Source organism: Triturus cristatus, chromosome 6, assembly GCF_964204655.1.
Source record: "Triturus cristatus chromosome 6, aTriCri1.1, whole genome shotgun sequence".
Taxonomy (NCBI): Eukaryota; Metazoa; Chordata; class Amphibia; order Caudata; family Salamandridae; genus Triturus; species Triturus cristatus.
In genome coordinates, this window is record NC_140589.1 from 1,897,415,808 (window position 1) to 1,897,431,407 (window position 15,600).

Sequence of the window (15,600 nt, forward strand, 5' to 3'; positions counted from 1 at the left end):
GTGAGGGGGGAGAGTCTGCAGGGGGGGCAGGCCAGGGGCCTGGCAGGAGAAGAGCTCCAGGGGTGGAGGAAAGAGTCTACGCTGCACAGTCCAAGGGGTGCAGCCAGGACAGGGGGTGCAAGCACGAAAGGGGGGCGGGGGGATTTCAGGGCAGGAAGGTACATCACATAGTTATATAGGAGGCTGCACCTCAGTTCACAAGGGGTGGGTGGCACATCTATTATGTAACTAGGGAGATGAAGGGTAGGCTCCGCCCCTTATCCCTCCGTCCTGCAAAATCTCACCATCGCTTCTGGTGGGGATGATTAGAGGGGATTCTGGGGCTGCCCCCGGCTGACCACCCCCACTGAATGACGCACGTCTAACGTCACTGGTAATGGCAGGGCGACCACACATGCACTGGATTGCAGACATAGACACTCGAATTCGTTTAAATCCGAAGTGCTGCTGTGTGAAGTGAGCGCGCCGTGTGATCTGCTGCAGGTGAGTTTTCGGTGTGGGGGGCTCGAGCCGAGGTGAGGAGGTTTTGTTCCCTCTTTCTGTTTGCGGTGTAGTTGTGGGTAAGGGCCTCAGCTGCAGACTCTGGAGATGGGAAAACAGGTTCGAGTCTCGGCGTCTGTTATACATTCTGTGATTCTGGGCAAATCCCGTGCTCGCCCGTGCCTGCAACAACAAATGGATGTATCCAGGACACAAGTCCTAAAGAACGGTGTGGGTGAGGCCCGCACCAGCCGTTGTTGGCCAGGAGGGGGACTCGTAGTCTCAGGATGCATCTGCCCTCCCAGGAGGAGTGGCCCTGCTGCTGCGCATATAACGCTTGTACCCTTCGCGCGGACTTGGCCCGACCCGTCCACGCCTGGGGCTTGGAGGAGGACGGGCCGGGCCACCCCTCTTGGCTCCTTGCTTCATACATTCCACACAGAGGCAGTGTTTTATTATTTGTGTGTATTATCCTAGGACATTGCATTTGTTTTTGGGACAACTTGGCGCTATATTTTTCACATATATCTATTGCTAGTTCTCTGCTGAGGGCTCTACGTGCTACTGCTGCAAATGGCAAAGCCCAAGTTGGGCCCGAATCTGGAAGGGGCGGTGGCCAAGAACTGCCCCCCCTTGAGGGTGTAATGTTGGTTCGGTTCACCCAGTGAAGAGAAGTAGTCAGGATGAGGTTCCAACCTTCTTTTATTGATTAGATATATTATTACACAAGAGAGCGCCGGGCATACTGCTCCGATCGCTCTAATCCGCCTCGCGCGTTCTCGCGCATGCACAGTAGCGTCCAATATGGCCGCTACACGCATTTGCATGCCTACGTAGTGCGCGTCCACTAGACCGCGACACTACATATCTCCCCCTTTTGTACCACACAAAACTAATTACATAACTGTGAGTGTTATTCCAGTTCATAGTCTTTAAACTTGGATGGTCTCACCACCGCTCGACCAACTCGGGTGCATCTTACCGGGGTAGTGTGTCCTTCTCGACCCCCTTCTACGACTGGGCTCCCCCTTCTTCCTTCTTGGGTACCTTTTCCTTTTCTGTCTCCATTCTCGCCCACTTCCCTGGTCCTTTCCTCCGTTGTTGGTCCTTCTCGTACTTTCCTCTCGCTGTTAAGGTCTTCAGGAACACTCTCTTCATTCTCTCCATTAGGAGTTTCTATTTCGTTTCTCGGGTCCTCTGGCGATGTTGCTCCTTCCTTGTCCTCGCGGGGCCACTGTAGGATTTTGTTGCATTTGGCCATACGGTCCTGGGACCACACATTTCCATTGCTGAGCAACGCCGCTCGGTGGTACACCTCTTCCACTCTTAGAGGTGGAGAGTATTTGCTATCTCCCTTTCTTTTGAGTACTGCCAACTTTACTCTGACCCACTCCCCTTTTTCTAAGGCTGTCTCTCACGTTTTTTCTGCGGTTGTCTGTGTATATCCTCTGTGCTTTCTCCAGGTTGTGTTGCACCACTGCTGGAGACCATTTGCTCGTGATTGTCTTCTCTTTCCATGCGACATTGTCTTTGGTGAAGGGTTGCCTTCCTCGTAGAATTTGAAATGGGCTGTACCCCGTGCTAGTGGGGGTGATGCGGTAGGCCCATACCGTGCTTTGTACTTTCTTTGCCCCTGGAGATGGCTGCCTGTATGGAGCCAATTATCACCCTGTTGAACCTTTCTACTTGACCGTTGCTGGCAGGGTGATATACCGACGTGAGTTTGAGTAGAATGCCATTTCTCTCTGCAAATCTGGTCCATTTGTCCGAAGTAAATTGAGGTCCGTTGTCACTAATTATGGCTCTGGGGATGCCTTCCCTGAGGAATACCGTTGTGAGAAATCGGAGTATTGTGTCAGTGTCCATTTCTTCTTGAATGTGTACCTCTGGCCACTACGAGTATTTGTCCACTATAACACATATGTACTTGGGGATTCCCTGGTTTTCAAGTACTGGCACCAAGATGTCCACTGCCACTTCTTCCCAGGGATTACTGGGGTTCGTGAACCTTCCTAGAGCAGGTCTCATTGGTTTCAGGATTTTGTCAGCTTCTTGGCATTGCACACAGTCTCTTACATGTCTCTCCACCTGTAGATCCATTCCTGGCCACCAATACGTTTGTTTGGTTCTTTCTTTAGTCTTCACGATTCCCAGGTGCCCTTCATGTATTATAGTCAAAAGATATGGTATTACATTCGCTGGTGGGACCACTCTGTTTCCTCGGTATACAAACACTCCATTTCCCACCGACAACTCGTCCCTGACCTCGTAGAATTGTCGAAGTTGAGGCGTCTGTTGTTTCCTATCGGGCCACCCTTGAACTATGCATTTCTTGATTTCTTCCAGGTCTCTATCTGCTTCATACGCGTCCCTCCATTCTCGTCTGCTTATTGCCTGTTCCGGATCTTCTGTCAAGGCTACCATCACATCATCTTTTTCTGTGCCGTTGGTGGCACTTTCCATTGCTGATGCTCTGCTGAGATAATCTGCTATCTTGTTTCTTGAGCCTGGTATGGATTCCACATCATAACGATATTCCAAGAGTTTCAGTGTCATTTTCGCTATGTGGGGTGTCGCGCTGGCATGTCCGCTTGACGTTAGTACTTTCACTAATGGTTTGTGGTCCGTTTTCAGCAGGAATCTCGTGCCCCACAGGAACTGGCGATACTTCCCCATGGCCCATACTACGGCCAACATCTCTTTCTCTATCACGCTGAACTTTTGTTCTGAATTCGTTAGTGACCTGGACGCGAAGCTGATCGTCTCCTTCTTGCCGTCTTGTCTCTATTGCATGAGCACTGCTCCTAACCCTTTTTCGCTGGCGTCCGTCATCAATATCGATTTTCCTAGGGGATCGTACCCTTGTAGCGGGATAGCCTGGCAGATTTCTCGTTTAACTATGTCAAACTCTTCTTGTGTGTCTTCCGTCCATGCAAAAGCTGTTTTCTCCCTCGTGAGCTGCCTCCTGTGGTGCGTTTTCGTGGCAAAGTGCTGGACGAACTTGCTGTAGTATTCCACCATCTCTAGGAAGGATCTTACTTCTTCCTTGGTGGTGGGCGGAGGAGCATCGCAGATGGCTGTCACGTTCACTTTTTTTGGTGTTATTCCCTTGTCTCCGATTTCATGCCCCAGGTAGGTGACTGATGACATGCCAAAATGGCACTTCTCCCACTCTGCTGTTAGTCCGTTTTCCTCCAGGATCCTAAGTACCATATCCAGCTTCTCGTCGTGGTCTTCTTGTTCCTTCCCCATCACTAGGATGTCGTCTTGGAAGTATTGTACTCCCTCTATGTCTCTGAACAGACGGGCCATTAGCTTTTGAAAAACTGCTGCTGCTGATGCCAGACCAAAGGGCATGCGGCAGAACTGAGAGCACCCAAATGGAGTTATGAACGACGTCAGTTTCTTGCTTGTGGGGTGCAGGACTACCTGGTGATACGCCGACTTTAGATCGATGGTGGAGAACAATTTCACTCCTTTTGTTCGTGCCAGCATTTCCTCTATGCGTGGTAGTGGGAACTTCTCCACCACTATACATTTATTGAGTTCTCTGAGATCCACACATAAGCGCACCTTGCCCGTCGGTTTCATGGCCACCACCAATGGTGCCAACCATTCCGCGCTGTCGATGGGTTCAATAATTCCTTCTTCCTCCAGTCAGTGTAGCTCCTGTTGCATTGCCTCTCTCACTGCGATCGGTATGTTTCTCACTTTGTGTGTCACAGGGTGGGCATTCTCCTTGAGCACAATTTTGTGGGTAAATTTTCCCCAATTTCCCTATCTTGTCACCAATTATTTTCGGGTATTCGCTTCGCAGTCCCGCTGCCTTAGACCATTTTCCTTCCAACGTTACTAGCACTTGGGTGTCTCCTCCCGGATTCAGTTGCATTCCCAATTTTCCTTGGTCCATCCACCCTAGGACCGAGGGTCCTTTCTCTGCAACGTACAATTTGCACTGGGCGCTGCGTTCTTTGAATTGAAAGAGCAGTCTTCGGAATCCTACCATTGGGATAGGTTCCCCCGTGTATGTGACCGGTCGTATGTCGGGAGGTTCCAGATGTGGGCCTACTTTAGGTTCAAATTTCGCATTCCACACTGATCTTTGGACGATCGTGAAAGGGGACCCCGAATCCGCTACTATAGTGATTTCCACTCCTCCGATGTGAATGTCGCACTGGGGTTTGCGAGACCTTCTGCCGTCAATGCCTAGCACTTGGTCTTCCACGCAAAGGACGTCGTCGTCTTCCTCTTGACCCTCTTCTTCCTCTCCTAGGTCTTGTGCCACGTATTTCACTGCGCGCTGTTTCCACTTCCTTCGACACACCTTCTCATAGTGGCCTATCAGGCCGCAGAACACGCACTTTGCTCTGAAGGCGGGACATCGTTTGTCATGTGCTGGATGGTTCGGGCTCCCACACCTGTAGCACTTCGACGTTCCTTCTTTGTCTTGTTTCCACGTTTGTCCTGGTTTTCCTTTCCCTTTGTGCGTTCCCTTGTTTTCTCCTGGCGTCGGTTTTCCTCTTCCGTATTGGTCGGCGTCCTCCACCTTGTTTATCGTGGGTCTCGGGACTTGTTCTCTCTTCGCTGCGTCTGCGCAGCGCTTGGTTCGTTCTGCCCTTTTTACGATGGCTATCACGTCTTTTAGCGTCGCATCTCCACTTGCCCACAATTTATCCTGCACCGTCTTGCTTGTTGTGTGCATTACTATTTGGTCCTTTATAAATTCGTCGTGTAGAGCTCCGAATTTACACGTTATCGCTAGCTTCCTTAGTGCTGCGACGTAGTCGTCTATCGTTTCCCCCGCTTCTTGTTTCCTCATCTGGAAATTGTAGCGGTCGATAGATGTGCATACTGCGGGGCGATAGTGGTTGTCTAAGTCTTCGATGGCGTGTTTGAACACATCATCGTCTGCTGCTGGTCGGGTGACCGCTGTTAAGTTTTGGAATACTCGTATGCCTTCTGGTCCCAGATTATGTAAGAGTATCCTCTTCCTCCGGCTGCTGGAAAACGCCTCTTCATTCTCGTCTTCCAATGCTTCGAGGTAATTTTTGAAATATTCTCTCCAGTCTTCCCATTTCATTTGAGGCTCCCCTGGCCTTGGTAGGAATGGGACTGGTGTTAGTGCTGACGCCTGTGCGCACATTTTGGCTCGCTCCCTGTTCTCTCCTGCCTGTTTTCTAGGACTGCCTGGCGCTTCCGTCCCTTCTCCTCTTCTTCGGGTCGTCCGGGCCTCTTCAGTGCCTTCTGCGCTGTTCCTCCCTGATTCCGCCAGGGCCTCCTCTATGTCCTGCTCCGGTCTGCTTGCTTACGCTTCCTTGCGAGTGGTCGGCACCCTTGCTTTCCTCGTGCCTCCCTCTGGCTTCCGTCTGCCACTGCCGCTCTCTCTCGTGGTGTCCTATTGTCTCTCCTGTGACCACCTGGTGTACCTGCTTCAGTAGGGCGTCGTCCCCTCCGGCTCTCCTGCTGGTGGGGGTCTCTCCTCCTCTGGGTGTCCTGCAGGGTCGATTCATCCCACCCTCGTCGCCACTGTAATGTTGGTTTGGTTCCCCCAGTGAAGAGAAGTAGTCAGGATGAGGTTCCAACCTTCTTTTATTGATTCGATATATTATTACACAAGAGAGCGCCGGTCATACTGCTCCGATCGCTCTAACCCGCCTCGCGCGTTCTCGCGCATGCGCAGTAGCATCCAATATGGCCGCTACACGCATTTGCGTGCCTACGTAGTGCGCGTCCACTAGACCGCGACACTACAGAGGGGTACATGGAAAAGGCAGTGGCTGTTCCTGACAAAGAAACCCTCCTTGTAGAAGGACGTCTGTAGACCCCGGGTCTCCCGGTGGAAGAAGTATGCACCCTGCCCAAGTCGGGACCCCCATCCTAGTCAGGGTAGGTCACAGCACAACCCAAACTATCCTGCGCTCACCCCCTGGTAGCTTGGCACAGCCCAGGCAGGCTTGACTTAGAAGGCAGTGTATAAAGTATGTGTGCAATGTGTCATACAACAACACAGTAAATACACCACAAAAGCAGACCCCACACCAGGCTGGAAAAATAGAGAATCTTTATCTGTGCAAAATGAAACCAAATGACAGAAATCCAGGCAGGATATCACGAGGGATGCTTCTGTACCGGCAAGCGTCAAAAACAATACTCTAGCACCAATGATCTCCTCTTAGTGCGTCACAATCATCCTTTACTCCTGAGCAAAAATAGAACAAGTGTGCTTCGGGACTCGGTGCGTCCCTTCATTTCAGTACCTTCGGGGCGAGATAGGCAGGTTACACCCGGGACCCACGCTGTCGCAGGCGAGGGCACAGTCTCCCGGTCTGCCTGAAAGCTGGGCCGAGTTGCCCACGGTGGTAGGGGTCTCCAGGCCCACTGCAGGACGGTATGTGGAGGGAAGTGAAGCACCGCGCTCACTTCTCCCACTTGCCAGCACCACAGACACGCCTGGGCGGTGCAGGGGTTTAAGATGAAGCATGAGGTCTTTGATATCCCTGAGACCTCGAAGAGACCAGGGGGCAAGCCGACAACCCCTTGGAGATCACTTTTGGGGAGAAGGCACAGTCCAACACCCCTTAAACAGAGTCAGGGAGCAACAGGGCAACAAACAGGAGAGGGTCCCGTGGAGTCCTTTGGGCAGCACCGCAGTTCTTCTGACAGAATTTCAGTCCAAGATCCAGAAGTGCCTAATTTTGGTGGGGGATGGTCAGAGGCCCAGTACTTATACCACACTGTGCCTTTGATGTGGGGGAACTTCAAAGAGTGGTTTTGAAGTGCACCAGTATCTCTTTCAAACCAGTCCTGTCTGCTAGGCTATCTGTGGGGGTCATCAGCCCTTTGTGTGACGTCAGGACATTACTCTCTGATGTGCCACTGTGAGCCCCTTCCTCTTGGCTGCCAAGGCACGGCCATCAGAATGTAGATGGGATCTCAGCCACACCTGGCCTTCCTGTGTTTGAGGCTGTCTTGGGGAATGCACAAAGGGGAACTGTCACCCGGTCCAGACGTGTGTTAGCAACAGGCTACAGGACCACTGAGTAAAGTTAAGAGCAGAGAAATAACCACTTTCCAAAAAGGGAATTTCTACCAAAGTAGTGTTAAATATACCCAGACCAGCAAGGAGGATTCATGACTACTATTCCAACCACACCAAACATGAGAAAGCTACTCCTCTGGGATCAGGAACTATCACCTAACTGCACATCAGGGGATTCCCAATGCTAGTCTCAGTCGCCTCGCTGGACATTCCTCTGGTCTAGTAAAAGCAGCAGGGTCAGTCCCTGGTTGCACTTCTAGACGCAACCTTCCTCCAGCTGTGTGTCCCTACATTGCTATTCTTTCAGATGTTCCAGTGTTATGACCTAGTGCAAGTGAGTCCACCCTCACCTCTGTACACTGGATTAAGGAGATTACCAGACTCCGTGGATGCCTCTTCTCGGAAATCCTGATGGCCAGGAGGATGGGCTGGATTGGGAACATGCATAAGGAATTCAAGGGGGATTGTGTCATCGTCACCCCTAGGAATGACCAGGGAATTAATTGCGTGACCAAAGCTGGGCAATTCTCACAGAGGTAAAATAAAAGTCCTGCCCCTGGATTAACACCACGTGCCCCACCCCCTTGTCAACATCACAATTCTCTGTCCCTGTTTTTAACCGCTTTACTCTCCTGGGTGATTTATCTGAAAAGAACTGACTCAGTCCCCCAGTGTACATGACCCCTCATCTACCCTGGTGTCTAGTCGGGCCTGACCCTTCTCACGGCCCACTCCATCATACCTCCTACTTTGGACACCACCATTGTCCCTAAATTTATCCGGACGCCCCCCCCTCCTCCCTCCCCCCAATGTGCCAATTCTCTCTACACATGGGGAAATGATTTGGAACATTAGGGGCCTTGTAAGCATATCAGATTGTGAAGAATGGGGACACTACACATGATTACTGTATCATTTTTTTCCAGGAGGCTTGGGCCACGGAGGTCATTAATATGGATGGATGGATGATATTCCCACTCAGTCCCGGGAGGGCAGAGGCGGGTGTAACTTCGAGGTTGAAAGTCACCCTGGAGTCTAGCATTACCCCAGCCCCCACAGGCAGCCTCCTATTCCAAGCTTTTTTATCCTTGTAGTTTAATAGCATGAGTATTGGTTTAATTCATTTTTACAATGGCTACTTTGACCTAGACCAGGTTGCTAATCTAAACAAATTGTCAAGAGTGTATCTCGGGCCTGGAGGGCCAGTGCGCATCTTTGTACAATGGTTTTGATATTATATTAGGTGGCGATTTTAATGTTAAATTAGGGCCAACCCTGATGGAAAATGTCGAACCCATGTTTGAATGTTTTAGTATTGGGATTGACGGGCGACCCAGGGTGAAGGAGGGCCGGGCTCTTTTTTCAGCTTACCACAATATTCAGTCTCTCTGATATCACCAAACGTCAAGATGCACATTATACGGATTCGTGAGGGGGCGGAGATACTCAGTGATAGATTATATTTTTGTTAGTGAAGAGTTGTGTGCTTGGGTCTCTGGGGCCATAATTAACGGAAGCCTCCATAGCGATCATAACCCTCTGAGCTTTGGATTACGAACCCCCAGGAGAGGTGTGGGCTCTAAGATCTGGACTGCCCAAACCCCTGAAGTCAACATCCAGGGGTTACATTTGGCATGGAGAAATGTGGATATGGATTCCCTCTTAAGAAAAATGTGCTCTGATCACCTCCCTGCACTACTTACCTATCTGGTACAGCCCTAGAGTTACCACGTAGTGCTTACAACATCTGTTGAATTGGGATCAGTGGTTAGTAGCCTGCTGATGAAACCTGGCAAACTCAGGCCAGACGGGCCCCAGTGGTTTGATCACTCGTGCAGAAAGGCCTCTAAGCGACTCCAAACCAAGAGACGCACTTACAGTGCACCAATGCCGAAAGGATTGTAGGCTTGCACCAAGGGTTAGACGTGAACGTCTCCGAGATGAGTCCTGGCGTGAGATGGTGGTGGCACCGATGCCGAAAGGATTGTAGGCTTGCACCAAGGGTTAGACGTGAAGGTCTCCGAGATGAGTCCTGGTGTGAGATGCTGGTGGCACGCAGGCTGAAAGGCACCAGAGCCTCTTGGGCAGCAATAGGTAATATTAAAACTGTGGGGGTGAAGTCCAGTCCGGTCCTTACCATTATTAATCAGGAGGCGTGGGGCTGTCGTTTTCAAGCAGTCTATGGATCCTCAAATGAAATTCTGGTGGACGAGGGGGAGGTGGGTTTCCCTTTGTCAGTGGAGTTTTCTGTAGAAGAAGTAAGTGAGGCAATCATTAGAAGTCCGTGTAAGAAGACGTGGCCCAGATTGGGTCCCTATGGACTTATATAAATCTGCCCCAGGCCTCTGGGCCCCTCTACGGTTCAAAGCGCTCTGTAAGACACGTTTCCCTCAATCATGGCACTCTGCTGTAATTGTCCCGGTTTTCAAACATGTCAACCCTCAATCCCCAGAATGCTCTCATCCGAGATTGTTGCCGGATTCTGCTGTTAAGCTGGTGGGGAGAGTGGTCTTGACACACCTGTTGGACTGGGTGGGCGAGGCCGGCATCCTGTCGGGGCGCAGTGTGGTGTGGGGCGGGGCACAATGGAGCAATGTTTAAACTTACACCTGCAGGTTGTATAGTTGGCGGGCCCTAGGTCCACATACTAGCGTAAATGACCACGCTGATACAGTTGGGTATGGTGCAGAACTGGCCCAGGGCACGTGCGCCCTGCCCCTTTTATTAACAGGGTCCCCCGACTGGTGACGCCTGTGGTGGGTGGGTGTAGAGTGTGGGTTACATCACAGGCAGAATCAATCAATCAATCAATCAGTGACACTTATAGAGCGCGCTACATACCCGTAGGGTCTCAAGGCGCTGGGGGAGGGGGGGTGCCGCTACTGCTCGAACAGCCAGGTCTTCAGCTTCTTCCTGAAGGAGAGGTGGTCTTGGGTCAGGCGCAGGTCGGCCGGGAGGGAGTTCCAGGTCTTGGCGGCCAGGTAGGAGAAGGACCTTCCTCCTGTAGTCGCTCTTCGGATGCGGGGGACGGCGGCGAGGGCGTGGTTGGCTGATCGGAGGTGGCGTTTGGGAGCGTAGAAGTTGATCCGGCTGTTGAGGTAGCTCGGGCCTTGGTCGTGTAGGGCTTAGTGTGCGTGGGTGAGGAGGCGGAAGGTGATTCTTTTGTTGACGGGGAGCCAGTGAAGGTCTCTCAGATGTCCGGAGATGTGGCTGGTTCGTGGGATGTCGAGGATGAGTCTGGCTGAGGCGTTCTGGATCCGCTGGAGTCTCTTCTGGAGCTTGGCGGTGGTACCGGCGTAGAGGGCGTTGCCGTAGTCCAGTCGGCTGGTGACGAGGGCCTGGGTGACGGTCTTCCTGGTCTCGGTGGGGATCCACCAGAAGATCTTCCGTAGCATGCGTAGGATGTTGAAGCACGCCGAGGAGACGTTGTTGACTTGCCTGGTCATGGAGAGGGAGGAGTCCAGGATGAAGCCCAGGTTGCGTGCATGGTCTGTCGGTTTGGGTGCGGTGCCCAGGGCGGGAGGCCACCAGGAGTCGTCCCAGGCGGAGGGTGAAGAGCCCAGGATGAGGACCTCCATCTTGTCAGAGTTCAGTTTCAGGCGGCTGGTCGTCATCCACTCGGCTACCTCTTTCATCCCTTCGTGTAGGTTGGCTCTGGCGGTGGCGGGGTCGTTGGTCAGGGAGAGGATCAGCTGGGTGTCGTCGGCGTAGGAGATTATGCTGAGCTTGTGTTGGCGTGCGATGGCCGCGAGGGGGCTCATGTAGACGTTGAAGAGGGTGGGGCTCAGAGAGGATCCTTGAGGGACGCCGCAGATGACTTCGGAGGCCTCTGACTTGTACGGTGGTAGGCGGACTCTCTGAGTTCTTCCGTCGAGGAAGGAGATGATCCATTCCAGCGCCTTGTCCTGGATTCCGATGTTGCTGAGGCGCTGTACTAGGGTGCGGTGGCAGACAGTGTCGAATGCCGCGGAGAGGTCTAGGAGGATGAGGGCCGCTGTTTCTCCGTTGTCCATCAGGGCTCGGATGTCATCGGTGGCGGCGATGAGGGCGGTCTCGGTGCTGTGATTGGCTCGGAAGCCGGACTGTGAGGGGTCGAGGGATACATTCGTCTCGAGGAAGGCGGCCATCTGCCTGTTGACGGTCTTCTCGATGACTTTGGCTGGAAACGGGAGGAGCGAGATGGGGCGGTAGTTCTTGAGTTCGGTGGGGTCTGCTGTTGGTTTTTTGAGTAGAGCGCTGAGTTCGGCGTGCTTCCAGCTCTCAGGGAAGGTGGCGGTGTCGAAGGATGTGTTGATGATGTCTCGCAGGTGGGGTGCGATGACAGCGTCGGCCTTGTTGAAGACGTGGTGAGGGCAGGGGTCGGTTGGTGATCCGGAGTGGATGGAGTTCATCGTGCGGATGGTGTCTTCGGTGCTGATCGGGGTCCAGGCGTGGAGGGTGGTGGTGGGGGGTGGTTGTTCGGTCATGGTGTGCGTTGGTTGGTTGTTGAAGCTGTTGTGTATGTCCGCGATCTTGTTGTGGAAGTATGAAGCGAGGGAGTTGCAGAGGTCTTGCGATGGGGTGATGTCGTTGTTTCCTGCGCTGGGGTTGGATAGCTCTTTCACGATGTTGAAGAGTTCCTTGCTGTTGTGTGCGTTGTTGTCCAGCCGGTCCTTGAATGCAGTTTTCTTGGCGGCGCGGATCAGCTGGTGGTGCTTCCGAGTGGCCCGCTTGAGGGTGGTCCTGTTGTCCGGTGTAGGTTCCCTTCTCCAGACTTTCTCGAGGGCTCGGCAGTTCTTCTTGGAGCTCTTGAGTTCGTCGGTGAACCACGGGGCTTTCTTGCTGCCGGGTCTGCTGGGCGGGGTCCTCAGCGGGGCGAGCTCGTCCGCGCAGTTGCTGATCCACTTCGTGAGGTTGTCGGCGGCCTGGCTGGGGTTCGCTGAGCTGGCAGGAGGGTGCTGGCTCAGGGAGGTGGCGAGCTGGTCTGCTGTGATCTTGTTCCAGCTTCTGCGGGCGGCCTGTTGCTGGTGGTGGTGGGTCGTCGTTCTCTTGAAGGTGAAGTGGACGCAGCTGTGGTCCGTCCATTGAAGCTCTGTGGCGTGGCTGAAGTTGATGTCTGTGCAGGAGGAGAAGACTGCGTCGAGTGTGTGTCCGGCGAGGTGGGTGGGGGTGGACACCAGCTGCTTGAGTCCAAGATTGGCGAGGTTGTCGAGCAGGGTGCTGGTGTTGCGGTCGTTGTTGTTCTCCAGATGGAAGTTGAGGTCTCCCAGGAGGATGTAGTCAGCGGAGGGGAGGGCATGCAGGCTGACGAAGTCGGCGATGTCCTCGCTGAATGGGGTGCGTGGTCCCGGGGGTCGGTAGATCAGGGTGCCTCTGAGGGTGGTGTTCGGGTTGGTGTGGATCTGGAAATGCAGGTGTTCGGCGCTGGTCAGGGTGTCGTCGGTGCTGGTCGTGAGACGGATGGTGTTCCTGTGGATGATGGCGATGCCTCCTCCCATCTGGTTGGCGTTGCGGTCCCTCCGGACGATCTTGTAGCCCTCTGGGATGGCGATGGCGATGTCGGGAGCTGAAGAGGCGTTCATCCAGGTCTCCGTGAGGAAGGCAACGTCGGGGGCTGTGGCGTCTAGGAGGTTCCAGAGTTCGATGGCGTGTCTGTGGACGGAGCGGGTGTTGAGCAGGATGCACTTGAGGTGGGTGCTGCTGGTGTTTGACTTGGCGGGTGCTGGTGCGAGGCAGGTCCGGATGCAGGTGAATTTGCAGGCGTGGCAGCTGAAAGGTCCGTGGGTGCGTCGTGGTGTGGCTTGGTGGCATTCTGGGAGTCGGCTGGTGTTGAGTGCGATGAGGGTGGCGGCGGAGTACGTCAGGCGGGTAGGTCGCGGTCTTCGTGGGCCAGGGGTCCTGGCGCTGGGCGCGGTCCGGTCGCGGACGGGCGCAGACGGGCTTACCTTTGGCGCGCCTTCGGCGCACAATCGGCGCGCCCGCTGCGCGTGACTGCTGCGCGTGACTGCTGCGCGTGACCGCTGCGTGTTCGCACGGTCGCCATTTAAGGCGAAGTGCGCGGGTGGGCGGAGCAGCTGGGAGGCGGGAGCGGGGAGGGAACAGAAGAGAAAAGGGGCGGGGCAAATGGCGGTGGCGGGAAGCGGGAAGCGGGGAGGGAGAGCGGAGGGCGGCGAGGTAGGCGGGCAAACAGGAAGGAAACTGAAACACGGTACACAGATTACATTAAATGAAACAGGCACAAATGGAGGGCAAAATAAATGGCAAAAACAGGAAGGAAAACGATGTCACGGCACAAAAAATACAAGCACAAATGGGGGGCAAAACAATGGCGAAAACAGCAAGAGAAACGATCACACGGCACAAAAAATACAAGCACAAATGTAGGGCAAAACAAATGGCGAAAACCAATGGGGAGCGACCAAGGCGGCAGCGAGGCCGGCGGCGAGGCAGTAAGGCAGGCAATGGGGCACACGCAGCAGCTGGTGGCCGTGCGGCGCGGGGGTGTCCCACAAGTGGGTCACACTCACATGCGTCGCACGGTCACCATTTAAGGCCAAGTGCGTGGGTGGGCGGAGCAGCTGGGAGGCGGGAGCGGGGAGGGAACAGAAGAGAAAAGGGGCGGGGCAAATGGCGGGAAGCGGGAAGCGGGGAGGGAGAGCGGAGGGCGGCGAGGTAGGCGGGCAAACAGGAAGGAAACTGAAACACGGTACAGAGATTACATTAAATGAAACAGGCACAAATGGAGGGCAAAATAAATGGCAAAAACAGGAAGGAAAACGATGTCACGGCACAAAAAATACAAGCACAAATGGAGGGCAAAACAATGGCGAAAACAGCAAGAGAAACGATCACACGGCACAAAAAATACAAGCACAAATGTAGGGCAAAACAAATGGCGAAAACCAATGGGGAGCGACCAAGGCGGCAGCGAGGCCGGCGGCGAGGCAGTAAGGCAGGCAATGGGGCACACGCAGCAGCTGGTGGCCGTGCGGCGCGGGGGTGTCCCACAAGTGGGTCCAGAACAGTGATCAGCCGATCACTACATCCTCCAAAACTTTAATGAAAAGAAGCAAGCATAAGTCCAACCTGGAAGAAAACAAATAAACAACACACAGCATTAACTGAGTCTCTTCAGGCCGTCGGCCAGGCAGCACTGTGGGCTTTGGACCGCATGGTCAGGATGCTTTCATCCGGCATGGCGATGTTCCTTAGACCGGCCTGGTCTTGCTGTGTTAGTCTATGTACAGAATTTCAGTATCTGTGCATCTGGAGCTGTGGTGGAATCCACTCTGGAAGATCTCTGTGAGTGAGGCCTTTCCTTGGCAGTGTCGTGCTTGATGGTCTTCCTCGCTTCTGACTTCTGAGCAACATTGACGTGCTTCTCTCACCTGGACTCCTCTCTCACTGGAGCCTCCCGGAGGGCCTTCTGGCCAGGCCGCCATGGGACCATGTGGACTGTGCGGGCTTTGTGTAAGCCACGCGAAGGCGTTGCTGAGGAACGGCCAACAGGACTCACAGCCAAGTCGCTCGTGTAGCCGCTGAGGGTGGTGTCTCCGTCTAGATGTTCTCGCCGTCGGGTTCCGTGCCTTCCTCTGATGGTCTTCGGGTGACCAGTCTTCGACTGTGACCTCCATGCTTCCCAGGCCTGTCGTGGAGCTGCTGCCAATGGATCTCTCCCATTCGATTCCCTTCTCGCAGGAACTCCGACAAAGGCCCTTGCCCCTGGATTGCCACGTGACTGTGCGGGCCTTTGCGTAGGCCACGCTTAGGGGTCGCTGTGGTACTCGCAACAGGGCCACGGCCTAGCCTTGTGGAATCCCAATGGTGGATATTCCAATGGCCAGGTATTCTCGACTTCGGCAGGCTGTAGGTTGCTGGGGGCACACAGAAGGTTCCTGGGTGGCTCGCCTCGTTGAACTCCGGTTGTCTGGAGTGCAGGGGATTCGCTATGGTGGTGCGATGCTCCTTGGTGGTGATGTACCTGGATGATGACAAAATAGTGATTCTTTCTTCAGTTGGGCAACAGGAGGCGATCTATTGTTGGATCTGCAAAGCGTGGGGCCTGGATGCAGATCGCGCTTGCAAGCGGCTTACGCTTGGTC

General features: G+C 53.9%; 1 protein-coding gene across 2 annotated transcripts in view; it reads left to right on the plus strand.

The window, feature by feature from the left end:
• Positions 1 to 371: 371 nt before the first annotated feature.
• Positions 372 to 15,600, plus strand: part of LOC146822353 (uncharacterized) — a 74,515-nt gene continuing 59,286 nt past the window's right edge. The window contains exon 1 of one of the 2 annotated variants that reach the window (XR_014963261.1): positions 372 to 483. The gene's annotated coding sequence lies outside the window, so the exon portion shown is untranslated. The remainder of the gene's footprint in view (positions 484 to 15,600) is intronic. The other variant, XM_085613438.1, reaches the window with a different exon arrangement.